Source organism: Staurois parvus, unplaced genomic scaffold (assembly GCF_062004578.1).
Source record: "Staurois parvus isolate SC_StPar_1 unplaced genomic scaffold, SC_StPar_1.0 ptg000081l, whole genome shotgun sequence".
Lineage (NCBI taxonomy): Eukaryota > Metazoa > Chordata > Amphibia > Anura > Ranidae > Staurois > Staurois parvus.
In genome coordinates, this window is record NW_028317877.1 from 14,169,232 (window position 1) to 14,175,231 (window position 6,000).

Genomic DNA, 6,000 nt, shown 5'->3' on the forward strand with positions numbered 1-6,000 from the left:
AAGAAGGCATTAAATTCATAAACCGAAGTATTGCTGTACTATAGAATTTGTGGTATGTGTTTATTTTTTCAGGATAAATATATTTAGAATAACATTTAGGTCTATTGCCAGACATCAAAGTGTTACCTTATTTTAAATGGAATTGTTTATTTAACTAAACTGTGCATGTCAGTGATGTGGCTGCTCTCTCATATAGGACATGTTACACTGGTAAATGCTTTCAGGGTTTATGCTTGGGATTTAACCTGATTTGTGTACTTCACTACATCCTAGCTTCCCTGGATATGTAAATATAACATTGTCAGAAGTGTCTGTGATGATTGTAAACTGCAAATCTCAGAAGTGTATCCAGGCTTTATTTAGACAGTAGCTGACATGTGCAGTAAATCTTGTATAAAACTACAAACATTCTTATCAAAATGTCTGTTCATTCTATCCAAAATTATATTAAAAAAGTCTACACATGATTCTATAAAAAATATTTATTTAGGAAAAAATATTGGCTAAAAACAGTAATACCCACTTGACATCAATTAAAAAAAATGGTGAAACAATTAAACTGATAACCTAATGTGATATGATTTCAAGAAAGCAGAAATTCTGCCTGTGAAAAAAAACTAATTTAGCCATCCACATGGAAAAGAATTCAGAGAATTAGGGAGGGTAACTCCTCCTATCCCCAGTGTCATTGCTGTCATTGGAGGGTGATCCCAATAACATTAAACGGTATCTCCAGTCAAACTCTTTTTCTACCTGTCTTGACCTGAACTCCGTCAGGTTTTTATTGTTACGAATTGAGTAGTAAATAGCTCTATGGAAATATCCAATCCAAGCTATGAATGTATAAAACAAAACCTCACAAATGAAAAGGAAGGGTTGGGAGGGCAACTGGAGCACTCAGAATCTAGTGCAGCTGTGCATGGTAGCCAATCAGCTTCTAACTTCAGCTTGTTCAATTAAGCTTTGACAGCAAAACCTGGAAGCTGATTGGTTTCTTTGCAGAGTTGCACCAGATTTTGCACTCTCCAATTTTCGTAATTAACCCCCTTGACTCCAAGGTAATAATAGACAACAATATATAAAGAACTTCAGTTGTCCTCCAAAATCCACTAAATTAATCAGCAAAAAGCAACAAATATAAATATTTAAAATAATACGTTTATCCCAATGACTGTATCCGAAAATCTTAACCAATAATTAAAACCATTTGCTACATTCCCTGAAAGAACCAATGTGTGGTGATGTAAACTCAGTAAAGAATTAAATGGTCAAAATGGTCAAAACTATCTCAAAATAAACATTCTAAATACATAGATGCATCACATCTAGTCTGCATGGTAAGCACTCAACATACCAGACTACTGAATGCTTACCATGCAGTCTGGATGACATGCATATATTTAGAGGAATATTTCAACCTTTTATTCTTTACTGGGTTTACATCAGATTGGTTCTTTTGAGGAGATGTGGCATATGGTATTTCATTTTACAAGTGTAATAAAAGCGCCACACCCTTAATACTTTAAAGCAGCAATTCCACCTCAAAGAAACCAAATAAATTTCTTAGTGCTATAACTTAAATAAAGGAATGCGCTAACACCACAAACTATTCCTAATTTAGTGTAGAAACATTAGTGCAAAAGATATATATATCTATTCTCAATTAATATCAAAAAATATCAAAATTATGTGCAAGGGACCGCCCCTTGAAGAAACTAGTAGGGCTCGGCTTGCTGGATGCTGATGTCTGTGGAGAGGATTGAGTCACGAGCGCTGTAGTGAGTGTGCGGGGAACAGGAGACTGTTATACCATTTGCTGTTTTATGCTGTTATGCTGGTGTCGGTGAAGACACCCTTTTTTGTGAGTGTAAATCTTTATTAAATTGTTGGATACTTTTATAAAAAAACTGGCTGCACCATGATTTTCTCTTTCATTCCCAAACATGACCTCGGTAGAGAGATATAAAAAGAGAGAGTGATATAATGCTCCTGGAACCGTTATATTGAGTGGTGGATACCTACCTTATGGATGATTGTGTAGCTATTGATCATCACACCTGAGAAGTTGATTCATTGCATCTGCTCCCAGAGCAAAAAGCATTTTTTGCTGATCTAGAGATTGATCAGCATGGAGCTCTGGTGAGTTAACCAACTTTACTTTGGTGGTGGATTTTGGCACAATTTCTTTGAGAGCACCTGAATTTGAAAAGGATTTGTTTGGACATTTGAAGAAATTCAGAATTGGACATTTTTTTATATTCACAAATTTAATTATTTAAATTACTTATGCACTAAAAAATAGTTTTGCACATAATTTTGATATTTTTTGATATTAATTGAGAATAGATATATATATCTTTTGCACTAATGTTTCTACACTAAATTAGGAATAGTTTGTGGTTTTAGCGCATTCCTTTATTTAAGGTATTTCATTTTAATTGATTTTAATTCATGGGTTAGGCTTTGAAATAAGTAATTTGAAAAGAGGTATTTAACCACTTGACCTCCAGAGGATTTACCCCCCTTAATGACCAGACCTCTTTTTGCTACTCGGCGCTGCACTAATTCAACTGATAATTACGCGGTCATGCAATGCTGCACCCAAACGAAATTTACGTCCTTTTTTTCACACAAATAGAGCTTTCTTTCGGTGGTATTTGATCACCTGTATGCTTTTTATTTTTCACACTATATACACAAAAATGCCAAAAATTTTGAAGAAAAACAATATTTTTTACTTTCAGCTATAAAAAATATATAGTAAACTCAAAGATGGTTATAAATTTTAGGCCAAAATGTATTCTGCTACATGTTTTTGGTAAAAAAAAATCCCAATAAGTGTATATTGATTGCTTTGTGTGAAAGTTATAGCGTCTACAAACTATGGTATAAATACTGCAATTTACGCCATTTTTTTGCTATACAGCGCTGTGCTAGTTTAACGGACAATTGCGCGGTCATGCAATACGGTACATAAATGAAATTTACATCCTTTTTTTCCCCACAAATTGAGCTTTCTTTCGGTGATATTTGATCACCTGTGCGCTTTTTTTTTTTGCGCTATAAAAAAAAAGGCTGACAATTTTGAGGAAAAAAAACAATATTTTGGACTTTTTGCTATAAAACATGTCCAGTAAGAAAAATTTAAAAATCAAATTTAGTCATACATTTCTGCCAAAATGCATTCTGCGGCATGTCTTTGCTGAAAAAAAAACCAATACGTGTAAATTAATTGGTTTACGTGAAAGTTATAGCGTTTACAAATGGCGGGAAAGATACTGGGATTTTTAGGTTTTTTTTATACTAATAATGGCGGCGATCAGCGACTTATGGCGGCAATCAGTGACTTATGGCGGCAATCAGCGACTTATGGCGGGACTGCGGTGGACATTCTGACATTGGGGGGTTCTGACTTGGGGTCACTGACATCCGCAGTGACACCAATACAGTGATCAGTGCAAAAAAAAACCACTGACACTGTACTAATGGCACTGGGGAGGAAGGGGTTAAGTTTATTTTTCAGGGAAAGGGTTAACTGTGTGGCTGTGATCGGTGGGACAGGTAGGGTGGCGGCGTGCCTCATGCACGCCCCCTACCTGTTTACAAAACACGCGTTTTAAAACGTGCTTTTGCCCAGCCGTGCCGCCCTGCCGCCGTATTTATATAGTGGCTGGGCGGCATGTACTATTGCTGCTTTTTTTCAATTTATTTACTGAACTTTGGAGGGCAGCTGGAGCTCTTTATATATTGTTGTATCTATAGCTTTTTATTTCTGTCTGGGAGAATTTCTGTGAGGGAGATTAACCCACACCATTGGTCTTGAACACTGAGAACCTTTCGCTTCCTGTTGTGACAGGAAATGGGATTAAAGACATGGGAGTTGATTTACTAAAGGCAAAAAGGCTGTTCCTGATGTTAGGGAAGTTGCACTTTGCAAAGTTAAATTTCACCACATTTCCTAAGCTCTGGGAAGGATTCCATTGCAAAAAATGCAACTTCCTTTTCAAAGGGAACAGCCTCTTTGCCTTTGGTAAATTGATCCCAGAGTTTATCAATTAGCAGTGCATGAAACCCAGGGAGTATTTCTGCTCATTAAACTAGATTCAGAATACCCATTTAAAGATTTACCAAATTCTGTATAAATTAAAAGTTTTTATTTATCGAAAATACATATTTACACACATGTCAAAGAGTACTTTGGAGGAGAAACCCTAAAAAGGGACTAGAAAGGTTACTCAATGATGCTAAAACACTGAAGACACAACTGCTCTTCATATCATCAGTACTCCCAATGTCCCAAACACAGTTGTTAATAGACTTTGTTGACAGATATACAGGTATTAGAAATGTTAGAATGTTTTTGCCGAAAATTAGATTGTATAAACCAAAACTAAAAGAAAATGGCTAATTAATGTAAAAAAGTATTATTTTGCAATTGACTAGGTCAGAAAAAGACCTTTTCAGTACACCAGGAACTTAAGGAAAATTATATTATGTCCTTGACTTGATGGTTTCTACATATTAGTGGCTAAGTGGTTAGCATTTCTGCCTGGCAGCACTAAGGCCATTGGTTTGAATCCAAAAACTGGCACTGCCTGCCTGGAGTTTGCATGTTCTCCTTGTTCCTTTGTGGGTTCCTTCTGGGTTCTCCAGATTCCTCCCACACTCCAATTACATGCTGATAGGTTAATTGACTTCTATCAAAGTTGGCCCTAGTATGTGTATGTAAGTGATTTAGGGGCTTTAGATTTTTAGATTGTAAGCTTCTTAGGGACAGAGACTGAAGTAAACATATATATATATATATATATGTATATATGTAAAGTGCTGTGTAAATTGTCAGCACTATATAGATACCTGTAATAGAATATTAGAATAGGACATACAATTTATTATCTTCTATTTGTTTCTGCTATCTAATTTGAACAATCATGCACTAAAAAAGAGAGCAGATTAGACCACTAAACAGCTCATCCACTCCCTCATCATATCACGACTCGACTACTGCAACTCCCTCCTCACTGGCCTGCCTTGCCGCTGGCTATCCCCGCTTCAGTCGATCCTGAATACGGCAGCCAGACTCAGACTCATTCACCTTTCCAACCGCTCCATTTCTGCCACCCCCCTCTGCCAATCCCTCCACTGACTTTCGATTGCGCAACGGATCAAATTCAAAATCCTAACACTGACGTACAAAGCTGTCCACCATACTGCCCCGTACTACATCACTAACCTAATATCCAAGTACCACCCAGCACGCACACTTCGCTCCTCACAAGACCTCCTTCTCTCTAGTTCCCTGGTCTCCTCCTCCCATGCCCGCCTCCAGGACTTCTCCAGCGTGTCACCCATCCTCTGGAACTCCCTGCCCCAACCCATCAGATTATCACCTACTCTCCTCTCCTTTTGGCGCACCCTGAAAACCCATCTCTTCAGGGAAGCCTACCCCACCCCCTGCTAACTTGCCGACCTCCTCCACTCTTCCTACCACTCCATCCCCCACAGCTATCTCCTCCTGTGCCACCATCCCCTCCCTCCTAGATTGTAAGCTCGAAAGAGCAGGGCCCTCAATCCCCTCATGTTTTGCATTGTATTGGTATTGTTCTGTCACATGTTCTGTCCCCCTCTGTAATGTACAGCGCTGAGCGAACCATTGGCGCTTTATAAATACTGTATAATAATAAAATAATAATAATAGTCTGCCTTGCCATGAATGAGAAAATACATTGAGCAAGAAATACACCAGTCAGCCAAGGACATCTGTCCAAATACAGTGCCCTGCTCTTACTGCCATTTAATATTTACGATATTCTGCTTAAACTGTAAAAAACATGTCTCTTTAGCTGAAGCACAAAAACCAACTTCGAAAATTCCAAAATAGATTTATCGGTGTTATCCAATACAGGATGATCCACCTTCCATCTTACAAATTTCACTGCATTAAGACATTAGTTATAGAGTGAAGATGGCAGGATAGATTTTGATACAAGTGGATTGCAA